Below are 16,677 nucleotides of genomic sequence, written 5' to 3' on the forward strand. Positions count from 1 at the left end.
AGTAAGCTCTATTTCTAGACTCTAAGGTCATTGAGGGTATGGAATATAACTGTTAATTGTTGCATTGTACTTTCCCAAGCACTTACAACAGTACTCTGTTCACAATAAGTACTCAATATATACGACTGAATAGATAGAAAGTGCTTAGGAGAGTACAATAGAATTAGAAGACAAGATTCTTAATAATGATAATAATAGTACAGTAATAATAATTGTGGTATTTGCTAAGTGCTTTCTATAAACAAATAAATAATGATGGCATTTGTTAAGCACTTACTATGTGCAAAGCACTGTTCTAAGCACTGGGGAGAATACAAGGTGATCAGAAGCAGCGTGGCGCAGTGGAAAGAGCCCGGGCTTTGGAGTTGGAGGTCATGGGTTCAAATCCCGGCTCCACCACTTGTCAGCTGTGTGACTCTGGGCAAGTCACTTAACTTCTCTGGGCCTCAGTTCCCTCATCTGTAAAATGGGGGTGAAGACTGTGAGCCCCCTGTGGGACAACCTGATCACCTTGTAACCTCCCCAGCACTTAGAACAGTGCTCTGCACATAGTAAGTGCTTAATAAATGCTATCATTATTATCAGGTTGTCCCACGTGGGGTTCACAGTCTTAATCCCCATTTTACAGATGAGGTAAGTGAGGTACAGAGAAGTTAAGTGACTTTCCCAAAGTCACACAGCTGACAATTGGTGGAGCCGGGATTTGAACCCATGACCTCTGACTCCCAAGCCCGAGCTCTTTCCACTGAGCCACGCTGCTTGAGCCAGGCAATGTACTAAGTGCTGGAGTGGTTACAAGGAAATCGGGTTGGACACAGCCCCTGTCCCACATGAGGTTCACAGTCTTAATCCCTGTTTTATAGATGAGGTAACTGAGGTATAGAGAAGCCAAGTGACTTACCCAAGGTCACACAGCAGACACATGGTGGAGCTTGGATTAGAACCCATGACCTTCCGACTCCCGGGTTTATGTCCTATCCACTACGTCATGCTGATTCCCTCTCTCAAGGATCTGGGAGCCAGAAAGACCTGGGTTCTAATCCTGGCTCCACCACTTGTCTGCTGGATGACCTTGGGCAAGTCACTTCACTTCTCTGGGCCTCAGTTACCTCATCTGTAAAATGGAGATTAGGATTTTGAGCGCTAGTTGGATCAGGGACTTTGTCCAACCTGATCTACCCCAGCGCTTAGTACAGTGCCCGGCACCACTGGTGGAGTGGTGGAGCTCGGATTAAAACCCGGGTTCTTCTGACACTCCGTTCTGAGCTCTGTCCATTAGGCCATGCTACTTCTCCTGGTATTTGGAGTTCAACTATTATATTTATAATTCTGTAAATAGTTTGACACCTGGAAATGCAACCTGAATTCAAGCAATTAACAATCGATTATATTCATTGAGCTCTTACTGTGTGCCGAACACCATATCTTGGCACATGGGGGAGTACAATATAGCAGAGTTAGTAGACACAATCCCTGCCTGTAACAAGAACAGTCATTTAAACTATGATTTATTTTAAATAAAGTCTTTTTGTAGTGGTGTTTTTTTTTCTTCTAATTGGTGGTTACTGATACGATGACGTCCTGATAGATTTATTGATTTTTTTTTCCTTACCTCTTAAAAGTTGGAGCAGTACTGGGTAAGAGAGCTTTGAAGTGCCTGCATCATTCTGACACCGGCTGATGAATCGTGGGAAAGATAAATAGTCTTCTTTGTCTGCACTAATGAGACTGAAATAGTTTTTCAAGTTAAAGTAGTTTCAGCTACATTATTGATCTCCATATACAGGATGTGTCATGATGGTAATTTAAGGAGAATCACCAACACGACAGATAGGAGATTCTAGGGAAAATGTGGAGCGGTTAAGTGTGTCAAACTGAGATTTTTTTCTAATTAATGAGAAAAACAGCTCCTCTTCTGTCAGAACTGTGATCATGGGAATGTACTACACAGTACAGCTTCATCAAGCATCAGTAACCTTGGTTTAACAAAAAAGATTATTTATTCCATTGGGAAATAGTAGTTGCAGAATAAGATCACACGAGAAAATCATGTAACACTGTAACAATGCTACCGTGAAACTGAGCCTCTGTAAATCCACTGAAAAATATTCTTACATTTGTCTCTATTGATCTTTTTCCAGTGGCTACGTAAAAGCAAAGAGCCACAGTGATAACTTAAAGTATGATCTGGAGGATATAATAATGTTGCATGTAGATGCAGGGAATGGATGATATCCACAGTTGAAGTAGTACTAATAATGGGAGCAGAAAAAATCATGTTGGAAATAGGAGTCAGAGTGGTATTTATTGAGCATCTATTGAGTGGCATGCACTAAGCGCTTTGAAAGTACACACTTGAAATGTGGCCTGGCCATTAGGTCCCGGGAGTCAGAGGACATGGGTTCTAATCCTGGATCTCCACCTACTTGTTGTGTGACCTTGGGCAAGTCACTTCACTTCTAGGTGCCTCAGTTCCCTCATCTACAAAATGGGGATTTAAATTCCAAACCTGTGCTCCCTCCTACTTAAAATGTGAGCCCCATGTTGGACCTGATTATATTGTATCTCCGCCAGCACTTAGTACAGTGATTGGCACATAGTAAGCACTTAACAAATACTATAATCATTATTATTAGGATCAGTCAATCAATTGTCCTGGTTTTGGAGTTTGTATGTCTGCGTAGATAGAAAAGTGAAAGAAATGCATAGTTCTAGCTCTGCCTCTGGCTCCCCACCTAGTCTGAGAATGAGTGATGAAGCCGTCAGATAGACACTTTCCCCTTCGGAACAAAGAGCACAGATCACTTGGAAAAGCACAAAGACTTCCTTCTCCTCCTCCCTGTATTTTTCCCCACCAGAAATTCATCTAGATCTCCATCACCTGCCTCCATTTTCATTTGCCCAAGAATAACTTACTTTGATTCTTCACCCGATGAAAATATGTTTGCTTGATTGGCATATGGTAAACTGGGGAATAAACCAGAAAAACATTCCTGATCACATGTGATTTCCAAGGGAACAAAGTTGGTAGAATCATCATCAGTAATCACATAAATTTCAAGATGTTTCCATTGATTCATTCATTCAATCGTGTTTATTGAGTGCTTACTGTGTGCAGAGCACTGTACTAAGCGCTTGGGAAGCACAAGACAACAACCTATAGAGACGGTCCCTACCCAACAATGGGCTCACAGTCTAGAAGGGGGAGACAGACAACAAAACAAAGCTGCTTTTATCTGAAAGACCAGCTTCGTGGATTACTATATATGATAAAGAGAGCCATCCCTGTTGGAAGACAAACTGCTAAAATGGAGATCTCAGCCTTAATGAAAGCCATCATCAGTATTACCTGTGTCTAGTTAAAGCTGAAAAAACATATCACATAAATCTGAAATAATTTGGAGCTTTTTCTAGTTTGCCATCCCAAAGGGCTAAATAATGGCAATTATTAATAATAATAATATTGGTATTTGTGAAACACTTACTATGTGCCCAGCACTGTTCTAAGTGCTGGGATACATATAATGAAATCAGGTTGTCCCACGTGGGGCTCACAGTCTTAATCCTCATTTTACACATGAAATAATTGAGGCACAGAGAAGTGAAGTGGCTTGCTTAAGGTCTCTCAGCAGGCAAGTGACGGAGATGGGATTAGAACCCATGTCCTCTGAATCCCAAGATGATACTCTTTCCACTAAGACACACTGCTTCTACTGTTGTTTACAGACTACTGTACTCAGAACTTAGGAGAGTATAATAGACATGGTCCTTATTGACAAGGCAATTACTATTCAATGGCCTAATTTTAAACCAAAGGACTGCACCTATGTGCTGAGGGAGAGGGACACTGTCTAATCCCCCCCTGTATACTCTCTCTCATTGCTTTAACACAATGTCCTGCATCCAGTAAGTGGCCAATAAATACTACTACTACTACTACTACTACTACTACTACTACTACTACTACTAGTACTACTACTAGTAGTACTACTACTACATTCTCTTTATTCACAACTCATCATCACATATGGTTTATGTGATTTCTGATTCTGGATTCAAGGTCTAACAGAATTTTCACTCTGCCCCATTTACTGCCCATGGTATAAAGGATCAGCATGGCCTAGTGGAAAGTGCATGGACCTGGGAGAAATAATAACAATAATGGCATTTGTTAAGCGCTTACTATGTGCAAAGCACTGTTCTAAGTGCTGGGGGGGATACGAGGTGATAAGGTTGTCCCATGTGGGGCTCACAGTCTTAATCCCCATTTTACAGATGAGGTAACTGAGGCCCAGAGAAGTTAAGTGACTTGCCCAAAGTCACGCAGCTGACAAGTGGCGGGGCCGGAATTAGAACCCATGACCTCTGGCTCCCAAGCCTGTGCTCTTTCCACTGAGTCATGCTGCTTCTCTGAAGACATGGGCTCTAATTCTGCTTCTGCCACTTTTCTGCTATATGACCCTGGACCAGTCACTTCACTTCTCTGTGCTTTACTTTCTTCATCTGTAAAATGGGAATTAAATCCTACTCTCTCCTACTTTGACTGTGAGGACTGTGTGGGACAGGGACCGTGTCAAGCCTGATAATCGTATATCTACCCCAGTGCCCAGAACAATGCGACATTCTGAGATCACTATGACATGTATAATCTCTTGTGTGGCCTTGGACAAATGGGTAAACTGAAAATAAGATTCCTGTTCGTCTTCCCTCTTATATTTTGGGCCTCATATTGAACAAGAATTCTTCCAATTTTCTTCTCCAGCACTTAGCACAGTGCTTGGCACAGAATAAGGTCTTAGAACCAGAATTATTATTATTATTATTATTATTATTATTATTATTATTATTACATTTGTTAAGTATTTATGTGGTGTCAACTGATGTTTTAAGTGCAGGTACGTACAATTTAATTTAGCTGAACACATTCCCTGCCCCACATGGGACTCACAGTCTCAATGAGAGAGAGAATAGCCCAATTGAATCCCCATTTTACAGATGAGGAAACTGAGACACAGAGAAGTTAAGTAACTTGCCCAAGGTCACAAAGTAGGCAACTGGCAGAGTCAGGATTAGAACCCAGGTCCTCTGACTCCTGGGCCCATGCCCCTCCCTCTAGGCCATGCTGCTTCAGTGCCACCTGTATGAGCATTTAACAAGATACTGGGTTTCCTTCCATACCGAATGCAGCATAAAACAGAAGGGCAAAAGGGGAATTTTGCAGGAGAAGAAGGAAGGTCTTATTTTATATTATAGAAGCAGCGTGGCTCAGTGGGAAAGAGCATGGGCTTTGGAGTCAGAGGTCATGGGTTCAAATCCCGGCTCCGCCACGTGTCAGCTGTGTGACTTTGGGCAAGTTTCTTAACTTCTCTGTGCCTCAGTTCCCTCATCTGTAAAATGGGGATGAAGACTGTGAGCCCCACGTGGGACAACCTCATCACCTTGTATACCCCCAGTGCTTAGAACAGTGCTTTGCACGTAGTAAGAGCTTATTAAATGCCATCATTATTATTATTATTATTATTATTATTATTTTCCATTTGAAACCATAGTTCCCAAATACACATTTCATAAATAATGAATCCTCTAAAGAACATACCTGTAAGTGTTGAAGAGAACCATCCTCACATAGTATGCTCCTTAGGAATAATGTTGGTATTTGTTAAGTGCTTACTATGTGCCAAGCCCTGTTCTAAGAGTTGGGGTAGATACAAGGTAATCAGGTTATCCCACATGGGGCTCACAGTCTTCATCCCCATTTTACAGATGAGGGAACTGAGGCCCAGAGAAGTTAAGTGACTTGCCCAAGGTCACACAGCTGATAAGTGGCAGAGCCTAGATTAGAACCAGCCCCGGCTCTTTCCACTGAGCCATGCTAGAAGAGAACTCTGGTAAGCCTCCACAGACCAGGGTTGTAGCTTCAGTGATATGGGTGAGGGATGAGAATGATAACATAATAATAATGATGGCATTTATTAAGCACTTACTATGTGCAAAGCACTGTTCTAAGCACTGGGAAGGTTCCAAGGAGATCAGGTTGTCCCACGGGGGGCTCACCGTCTTAATCCCCATTTTACAGATGAGGGAACTGAGGCCCAGAGAAGTTAAGTGACTTACCCAAGTCACACAGCTTACAATTGGCAGAGCTGGGATTCAAACCCATGACGCCTGACTCCAAAGCCCGGGCTCTTTCCACTGAACATAAGACTGTGAGCCCGTTGTTGGGTAGGGACTGTCTTTATATGTTGCCAACTTGTAGTTACCAAGCGCTTAGTACAGTGCTCTGCACATAGTAAGCGCTCAATAAATACGATTGAATGAATGAATGAACGAACCAAGCTTAGAGTTCCACGAAACTGCTTTTGTTTATGTTACATCATCAGACCTGGGCCCTGAGTTCTTATTCCGCCTTGGTAACTTGCCCATTGTGTCCCCTGGGGCAGGTTATCTTCTCTGTGCCTCAGTTTCCACACCTGTAAAATGGGGATTCAATACCCATTCTCCCTCTTACTTAGACTGTAAGCCCCATGTGGGACTGGGACCATATCCGATCTCTGTGTTCTGTAATAATAATAATAATAATAATGGCATTTATTAAGTGCTTACTAAGTGCTAAGCACTGTTCTAAGCACTGGGGAGGTTACAAGGTGATCAGGTTGTCCCACAGGGGGCTCACAGTCTTAATCCCCATTTTACAGATGAGGTAACTGAGGCCCAGAGAAGTTAAGTGACTTGCCCAAAGTCACACAGCCAACAATTGGCCGAGCCAGGATTTGAACCTATGACCTCCAACTCCAAAGCCCATGCTCTTTCCACTGAGCCACGCTGCTTCTGCATCTACCGGAACGCTTCTTAAGTCAATCAGTCAATCAATCAATCGTATTTATTGAGCGCTGTGTGCAGAGCACTGTACTAAGCGCTTGGGAAGTACAAGTTGGCAACATATAAAGACGATCCCTACCCAACAGTGGGCTCACAGTCTAAAAGGGAGAGACAGACAACAGAACCAAACATACTAACAAAATAAGATAAATAGAATAGATATGTACAAGTAAAATAAATAAATAAATAAATAAATAAATAAATAAATAAATAAATAAATAAATAAATAGAGTAATAAATATGTACATACATATATACATATATACAGGTGCTGTGGGGAAGGGAAGGAGGTAAGATGGGGGGATGGAGAGCTGGGTGTATAGTAAGCGCTTAACAGCAACTACAGTTATTATTATTATGAGCGGATCTATGTTAAGACCCAAACAAGGAAGAGACTACACTTTGATTTAGCTCTAAAACCAAGGAAAGGACTAGATAATGAGAGCCAGCAGAGAAATATGCCCCTGAGGTGAAAATCTGGAAATTAATTAGCTGGTGTCCTACTTTATCGTTAGAAGGGTTAGAAAAATGCTGACCAAAATGGGACCAAATTCTCATTTTATGGACTCCACTGGACTCTTTCCTAAAGCTAGATGAATTTTCATTTCTAATTGCTCTCTGCCTCGGGCTACATAGGCACTTTGTAGTCTTTTTTATTTGTCTCTTCCCAAGCCAGGTCGACATCAATTTGCCCACGGGATACATTGCTAGGTGGCAATATCTTGTTGAAATTCAGATACCTTATACCTACCTCTTTCACTGCACCACTAATTTGAGTAGTTAGCCTAAGTTGTCTAGACTCCTCTCTGTTTCTGGTACTGATATGTACAAGTTTTAGTAATATTCACTTCATCATATTATGGTAGTTCCTCTCTAATAATGTTGGGTAGGGGCCGTCTCTATATGTTGCCAACTTGTACTTCCCAAGCACTTAGTACAGTGCTCTGCACACAGTAAGCGCTCAATAAATATGATTGAATGAATGAATGAATGAATAATAAGATGAAAACGTTTTAAGGAGACAGTGAAACAAAGCCTCAGATAAGAGCAGATTTCTGCTAAAAACTGGGAGTCAGTTGTTGAGGACAAATAGTAATAATGATGGTATTTGTTAAAAGAAGTATTTGTTAAGTGCCAAGCAGTGTTCTAAGAGCTGGGGTAGATGCAAGGTAATCAAGTTGTCTCATGTGGGGCTTGCAGTCTTGATCCCCATTTTACAGATGAGGTAACTGAGGCACAGAGAAGTTAAGTGACTTGCTCAAAGTTGCACAACTGACAAGTGGCGGAGGTGGGATTCGAACCCATGACCTCTGACTCCCAAGCCTGTGCTCTTTCCACAGAGCCACACTGCTTCTCTGTATGGTGCACTATGGTGCACTGTTATCAGGAAATGAGTGGTCCTGTTTGAGCAAAAGATTCCTAAGAAACAATCAGTAGTAGTAGTAGTAGTAGTAGTAGTAGTATTGATATCATTATATAAAACCGGACCCGGCACTGTAAATGTTAAGCATAAAGCAACACAACAAGGGCCACTTTTTTGTGTGTGCAATTTGGCTGGAACTATGGCTGGAACCCATAGGCACTGAGAAGTGTATTTCACAATCAGCGATGTCCGAACACACGACACACTATGCGTATTGACCCGCATACATGAACAATGATTTTGGCGTGTACCATGCAGGTTGTTCTACATGGAATTTCTTCAGGCAGTGTTTCACCCCAATTTCATCAGTCAGTTTAGGGTTAGCTCTCTATTCAGCACTGATGTCTGACAATATACTAGTAATAATAATAATAATAATAATGGCATTTATTACTATGTGCAAAGCACTGTTCTAAGCACTGGGGGGGCTACAAGGCGATCAGGTTGTCCATGGGGGGCTCACAGTCTTAATCCCCATTTTACAGATGAGGTAACTGAGGCCCAGAGAAGTTCAATGACTTGCCCAAGTTACTAGTAGTAGAAGTAATAGTATTTGAATTACCACGAAGTGCAGTGAACTATATCCTGGTCAACTGATTGATATTAAGTTCTTTGGAAGTATAAAACAAGCACATTCTAATCACAGCTCCACCTCTTGTCAGCTGTCAAGTCACTTCACTTCTCTGTGCCTCAGTTACCTCATCTGTAACTCAGGGATTAAGATTGTGAGCTCTGTGGGATCAGGGATAGCAACTGTGCCGACGTGATTATCTTGTATCTACCCCAACATTTAGTACAGTGCCTGGCACATAGTAAGCACTTAGTACTATTTTTAAAAAATGTTACTCAACCCTTGCCCATTATATGCATAAATTCCACTGGGGTATGAAGATAGAAAAAACATTTTCGAGGCAAACAATAAAAAAAAAGGAAAATACGACAGAATGAGCATAAAGTGCTGGAATTTATTGGGCACTTACGGTATGCAAAACACTGTACTAAGCACTTCAGAGTAGAAGGAGACTCGTGGCTCAGTGGAAAAAACACGGGCTTTGGAGTCAGAGGTCATGGGGTCAAATCCCAGCTCTGCCATTTGTCAGCTGTGTGACTTCGGGCAAGTCACTTAACTTCTCTGGGCCTCAGTTACCTCATCTGTAAAATGGGGATTAAGACTGTGAGCCCCACGTGGGACAACCTGATCACCTTGTAACCTTCCCAGCGTTTACAACAGTGCTTTGCACATAGTAAGCACTTAATAAATGCCATTATTATTATAAGTGCTAGGGATGGCTGAAATATGTATATAAATTGGGAGGCTGGAAATTATCGGGGATAGCATGCCTGCGGACATTTGTGAAGCAGTGTGACCTAGTAGAAAGAAGACCAGCCCAGGCGTACTGAGGCCATGATTCTTCCTGTGGCTCTGCCACTTGCCTGCTGTGTGATCTTGGGCAAGTCACCCAACTCTTGTGTATCTCAGTGTCCCCATCTGTAAAATGGGGATGAAATCCCTGCTCTCTCTTCTGCTTAGACGCCAAGCCCCATGTGGAAGAGAGAGTATGTCTGATTTACCTAGAGTGCTTGGCACATAAGTGCCTAACAAATGCCACAGTTATCATCATTATTATCAGTAGTAGTAGTAGTAATAATAATGATTATAATGGCATTTATTAAGTGCTTACTATGTGCCAAGCACTTTTCTAAGCACTAGGGTAGATAGAGGGTAATCAGGTTGTCCCACGGGGGGTTCACAGTCTTAATCTCCATTTTACAGCTGAGGTAACTGAGGCACAGAGAAGTGAAGTGACTTGCCCAAAGTCATACAGCTGACAATTGGTGGAGCCAGGATTTGAACCCATGACCTCTGACTCCAAAGCCCATGCCCTTTTCCACTGAGCTACATTGGGCAGTAGTAGTAGTAGTATGTGGGCTTAAGAGAAGCAGCGTGGCTCAGTGGAAAGAGCACGGGCTTTGGAGTCAGAAGTCATGGGTTCAAATCCTGGCTCCGCCAGTAATCAGCTGTGTGACTTTGGGCAAGTCACTTCACTTCTCTGTGCCTCAGTTACCTCATCTGTAAAATGGGGATTAAGACTCTGAGCCCCCCCCGTGGTACAACCTGATCACCTTGTAACCTCCCCAGTGCCTACAACAGTGCTTTGCACACAGTAAGTGTTTAATAAATGCCATCCTTAATATTCACAAGAGATTTGAATTTGGGCAGGGTTTTGGGGGAGTACAATAGAGTTGGTAGGCATGACTTCAAAATGCTTTTTGCAGTTTTACACAGTTCCAGGAAGACAGGGTAGGATAAGTGCATCAGATTGTAAGTTCCTCAAGGGCAAGAACTGTGTCTTTGACTTGTATTGTACATCCCCCCTAACCCCTAGTATGTACTCTGGGTCCAGTAGAGACTTAAAAGATGTGAATGATGAAGAAGGTCTTCATATTGTCTATTGTCCTGTACCTTTGAGATAAGGAGATATATTGCAGTCACATATTACAGTCATATGACTGTAATATTATCTATAATATATAATGTATATATATTTCTAATTCCTACTGCAGCTAAAACTAACTTATCCAATCACCTCCTTCAAAGACTTTGCAGATGCACGGCTGTGCTGATGGTTGGAAGTGAAGAAGCCCTAATTCTCCCCCTCCTCCTCTTTCTCCTCATCTTCCTCCCCTCTCCTGCCCCTGGAGGGATGCCCTACCTCCCAAATAAAGTCACTTGAACACTGAAACAGGATGTGGTAGATTCACAGGATGTGGTATATATATATATATATATATATATATATATATAATATTACAGTCATATGACTCCTGACTGGAATAGACTCCACCTTAACATCTAGCAGACCACTACTTTCCCCACCTTCAAATCAGTCACACCCCCTCCAAAAAGCCTTCCCTGACTAAGCCCTCTTATCTCCCACTGGCCCTCCACTCTGCAGCAACTATGCTCATGGCTGTGTACCCCTTAAACATTTGATTTACATCCCACCCTCAGCCCCACCACACTTATGTACATATCAGTAAACTACCTCATTTCCCCTATTTCTAATTTATTTTAATATCTGTCTTTCCCTCTGGACTTTAAGTTCCTTGTGGGCAGGGATCAAGTCTACCAAGTCTGCTTTAATCATCATTATTATTATTTTTATATTGTATTTGTTAAGCACTTACTATGATTCAAGCACTGTTCTAAGTGCTGGGAAAGATAGAAATTAATCAGGTCTTTCACAGTCCTCACCCCACATGGGACTTGCAGTCTATGTAAGTGGGAGAACAGGGATTTAATCCCCATTTTACAGGTGAGGAATCTGAGTCCCAGAGAAGTGAAGCAACCTGACGAAGGTCACCCAGCAGACAACTGGCAGAAGCGGGAATTAGAACTCAGATGGTAATCTACTCTCCCAAACATTAGTATGGTGCTTTGCACACAGTAAGCGCTCAGTGAATACCATTGATTGCTAGAGTGATTAATTACGCTGGTAAAAAAAAAATAAAAAAGGAAAGAGTGTTTGCCAAGGGGAAGCTGCTGGTTTCCAAGGATTACAAAAATACGGCAGCATTTGCTTTTATAAATAATAATAATTTAAAAAACCCTAAACATCTGGGGAGCCTTCCCAACAGTTTCTATAAAGTACAGAGCCAGGGAAATGAAGCCTGCAGAATCAAAGCCAAGATTGCCAGTGTCTCCTCTGTTGTCAGACTGGGACATCGAACGGGCTCCTCACCCTTCCTCCCTTCTTCTCCCTACCTCAGTCATTTCCCGCCACCATCCATAGATTTTAGACTGTGAGCCCACTGTTGGGTAGGGACTGTCTCTATATGTTGCACACTTGTACTTCCCAAGTGCTTTGTACAGTGCTCTGCACACAGTAAGCACTCAATAAATAGGATTGATTGATTGATTGATTGATCCATACCCCTATCTTGCACCTACTGGAAGAAGCAGTGTGGTGTACAGAAGCAGGGTAGAGCACAGGCCTAAGAGTCAGAAAGTCAGGGTTCTAATCTGATGCCCCCACTTGTCCGCTGTGTGACCTTGGGTAAGTCATTTCACTTCCCTGGGCCTCAGTGCCATACCTCTCTAGGTCTCATCTATAAAATGGGGATGGAGACTATGAGCCCTATGTGGAATAGGGACTGTGTAACCTGTAATATGTGACTGCAATATATCTCCTTATCTCAAAGGTGCAGGACAATAGACAATATGAAGACCTTCTCCATCATTCACATCTTTTAAGCCTTTACTGGACCCAGAGTACATACTAGGGGATAGGGGGATGTACGATACAAGTAAGCCCTTGTATCCACCCCAGCGCTTAATACAGTGCCTGGAACATAGTAAGCACTTAATTAAACACCATAATTATCATTATAAACCTGGGAAACCTTTCTCCCACAACCACTCACTCTCTCCTTCTTTCTCTCTCTTTGTTTCTCTCACACAGTCTCATTCTCTCCTCCTGCCAAGTCCATGTTCCTGCTAGTTGTCTAGGCGGAGGAAGGGGCTAACTAGGATAAACAGACAGGAGGAGAAAACGTGGTGGGGTCTGAGCCCAGGGGAGTCTGTGTATCAACCTGTCCGAACAGCTCTGCAGCCTACGGCAAGTGTTCCAGGAGCTACTGGCCGGCTATTTTGGATAACAGTTTATTTTAAAAGAATTTGCAATCATGTGAAAAGATAACTCTTTCTCCTCATTCATAAGCTGGCAAAACACTTCAATAGCAAGATGTATGATTTACGTCATCCGATCCTGACCCTGGGATGATAAAACCATCCCTGCACTGGAACGGAATGACCCTTCCAGAACCTCCTCCTCTAATTCCCAGTCTGAAGGAGGTAAGCGGCGACATCAGACAGGGAACTCAAATGACTAGGCCCAGGATCCCAGTTAGATTTTGCTGAGAAATCCAACCCAGTTTTCTTCATCAACTACAAAACTATTCTTTCTGTTCAAATTGTAGCTGTTTGACTGGGTTTAAGCCAATTCTGATTCTTGCTATCTCCAGGGACTTGACAGATAGTTCTGTACTTAGCTTTTTGTCCTGCAAGTATATTTAAAAAATTTGTTTAATCGATCAATCATTTGTTGAGTATTTATTATGCACAGAGCACTGTCCTAAACTCTTGAAGATTACAGTATAGCAATATGACAGGCACATTCCCTTCCCACAGTGAGCTTACTGTCTAGAGGGGGAGATGGACAGTACTATCAATAAATTATGGATATGCAGATAAGTGCTGGGTCTGGGAGGAGGGATGAATAAAGGGAACAAGTCAGGGTGGTACAGAAGGGTAGAAAAAGAAAAGAGGGCTTAGTCAGTGAAGGCCTCTTGGAGGAGAGGTGTCTTCAACAAGACTTTGAAAGTGGGGAGAGTAATTGTCTGTCAATTATGGAGAGGGAGGGCATTCCAGGCCAGAGGCAGGACATGAGCAATTGGTCAGCGGTGAGATAGACAAGATTGAGGTTCAGTGAGAAGGTTTGCATGAAAGGAGTGAAGTATGTGGGCTACATTGTAGTAGGAGAGAGGACATGAGCGGGAGGAGGGGGCAAGGTGATTGAGGGCCCCTCATCTCATTTGATCTTAAAGCTGACTGATTCCTCCTTCCAAAGATAACTGAATTTTCGAGATTGCTTAATCCTTAATCAGAATATGGGCTTTTCTTAAACATCATTTGGCATTGGCGATATTTCTTCATCTTCGTAACTACTGGAGGTGGTTTCCAGGAGCGAGATCGAACATGCTAAACCTTCCAACCCTAATCTTCTGTGGTGTGAATCTACCACATCCTGTTTCAGTGTTCAAGTGACTTTATTTGGGAGGTAGGGCATCCCTCCAGGGGCAGGAGAGGGGAGGAAGACGAGGAGAAAGAGGAGGAGGAGGAGAATTAGGGCTTCTTCACTTCCAACCATCAGCACAGCCGTGCATCTGCAAAGTCTTTGAAGGAGGTGATTGGGTAAGTTAGTTTTAGCTGCAGTAGGAATTAGTAATAGCAGTGAAGCTATTTTTTGAGAGCACAGTGGGTGACATGCACTCTACTAAATGCCTGATCCCATCTCAGGATTGTAGCTGGAGAGTTCCCAGTCCTCTACCAGTCTTGGCTACGGGAGGGAGAGTCAAGCTGAGGCCTACCCATTCCATTCCTAGCTTGAGCAATGGATAGCGAGTGGAAGACAATCTGCTACAAGTAAAAACTCACCTGTGCTGGGCAGCAGCAGCACGGGAGAGGCTCGAGGGCAGAGACTCATTTACTGCATGGAAGGAGGCAATGGTAAACCACTTCCACGTTTTTGCCAAGAAAACTCTATGGATACGCTACCAGACCGATGGCAAATGGAAGTGGGGCGTTCCGGGAGAGATATATCTATGGTGTCGCTATGAGTTGGACACGTCTCAATAGCATAAGACAACAACAAATGCCTGATATAATAGAAATATGGCAAAAGCTTTAAACACATTCACTGCAAGCAAGGAGCAGTGGTGGCAAGTATTTATTTTGCAGCTACTCAGTGCGATGCATTATATATACTTCTTCGGAAAGTTTAAAACAAGCATAAGACACAATCCTTGCCTCTAGGGTCCTTACACTCAAACTTCCTTCCAGTCTAGCCCTTAGTCCTAACTACATACCAAATCACGCGAAGGGAACACATTTCATAACACCATTAATTGCAAGATGGTTCAAGACTGAGCATTCATCATTAAAATGAAACCCCTAAAACTGCAGACCCTGGTCGCCGAACACTTTGCGGAAATACTGTGGACATATTTTCAACTGATTAAGAAGAAAAGTCTTAGCTCTGTGTCTGGAAACCAAAATGTCAGTCACTGCTTCTTCAGGAAAGGGCGGGAATCTATAAAGAAAAATGATTAAAAATGAAATGTAAGCAAGAGAAATTCACCAGGATGAGACAGAAGAAGATAACAACCTTGCCTGCTAAAGAAAGTTTCCGCGATGACTCATTTGGAAATCTTTTATGGATATTGGTGACAGGTTATAAAATTACAAAATGGAAGAAGAGGTGCACAAAATGAAAAAGATAATTAGGCAGTCCCGTGGGAGTCGTTACAAAGCTAAATCAGAATATATTAAAGCTGAGATAACATTTCTCACTTTGAGAATTTTTATTTAGGGCTTCATTAGTGCTATATCTTCTATTCGCCCATCTTAAGATCAGTATATGTCCTAATTCACTGGATATGAATGCTTAATATTTGACAACTGGGCTTGTCAATCTTTACATTTTTTACTAAAGGAACCCTCCTAAAAATCTCTCAATTGCTCTCACATGAAGGATGACAGAGGCTAATATCATCTATGTTATTTTTACTGGGAGGAAAATGTTAATTAGATAATACTCATGTCTATGTGATCTTTATTAGAGAAAATTAAACAGACTTCTAATTGAAGAGAAAAGCGGATTTATATGATAAATTGGTGTCTTTGGAGAAGTAGCTTTTCGGCATAGGTTGTAAGGTCCTGGAGGGAAGGGGTTATGTCTATCAACTCTCCCAAGAGCTTAGCACAGTGCTCTGCACCCAGGAAGCACTCAATAAAAACTGTTGATTGATGGATGATAGTTTTCTTTGGTTTGCATATAGGGTGCCCTCTATTCTTCTAGAGAAATTAATAATACACAAAAAGAAGATTACATTCTATATAGATGTACGTACAGTTAATTTGGACATGATATTGACACCAATGGTGAAAATGACAGAACATTCCTTTTAGTGGATTACTTTCTACTGGGTGTAATTCATGATAATTATAATAATTATAGTATTTCTTAAGTGCCTCTTCTGTGCCCAGCACTGTCTTAAGTGCTGCGGTAGATAAGAGAAGCAGCATGGCACAGTGGAAAGAGTTCGGGCTTTGGAGTCAGAGGTCATGGGTTCAAATCCCGGCTCCACCAATTATCAGCTGTGTGGCTTTGGGCAAGTTACTTCACTTCTCTGGGCCTCAGTTACCGCATCTGTAAAATGGGGATTAAGACTGTGAGCCCCCCCGCCATGGGACAACCTGATCACCTTGTAACCTCCCCAGTGCTTAGTACAGTGCTTTGCACCTTGTAAGTGCTTAATAAATGCCATTATTATTATTATTATTATTACTATTATTATTATTATACAAGAGAATCAGGTCCCACATGGGGCTCACAGTCTAAGTGGGAGGGAGAAGAGGTGTTGAATCCCCTTTTTGCAGATGAGGGAACTGAGGCCCAGAGAAGTGAAGTGACTTGCTCAAGGTCACACAGCAGACAAGTGGCAGAGCAGGTTTAGAACCCGGGTCCTGTGACTCCCAACCCCGGGCACTTTCCACTAGGTCACGCTGCTTCCCAGCAGATGTTGCTTTATAA

General features: G+C 42.3%; 1 non-coding gene across 1 annotated transcript; it reads left to right on the forward strand.

Annotated features, from left to right (window-relative positions):
• Positions 1 to 14,371: 14,371 nt before the first annotated feature.
• On the forward strand, positions 14,372 to 14,509 carry LOC119924591. Its single transcript, XR_005449296.1, has one exon. It is a non-coding gene; the product is annotated as a small nucleolar RNA SNORA7 (small nucleolar RNA).
• The last annotated feature ends 2,168 nt before the right edge of the window (positions 14,510 to 16,677 follow it).

The sequence above is a fragment of the Tachyglossus aculeatus genome, chromosome 2 (genome assembly GCF_015852505.1).
Source record: "Tachyglossus aculeatus isolate mTacAcu1 chromosome 2, mTacAcu1.pri, whole genome shotgun sequence".
Classification (NCBI taxonomy): Eukaryota; Metazoa; Chordata; class Mammalia; order Monotremata; family Tachyglossidae; genus Tachyglossus; species Tachyglossus aculeatus.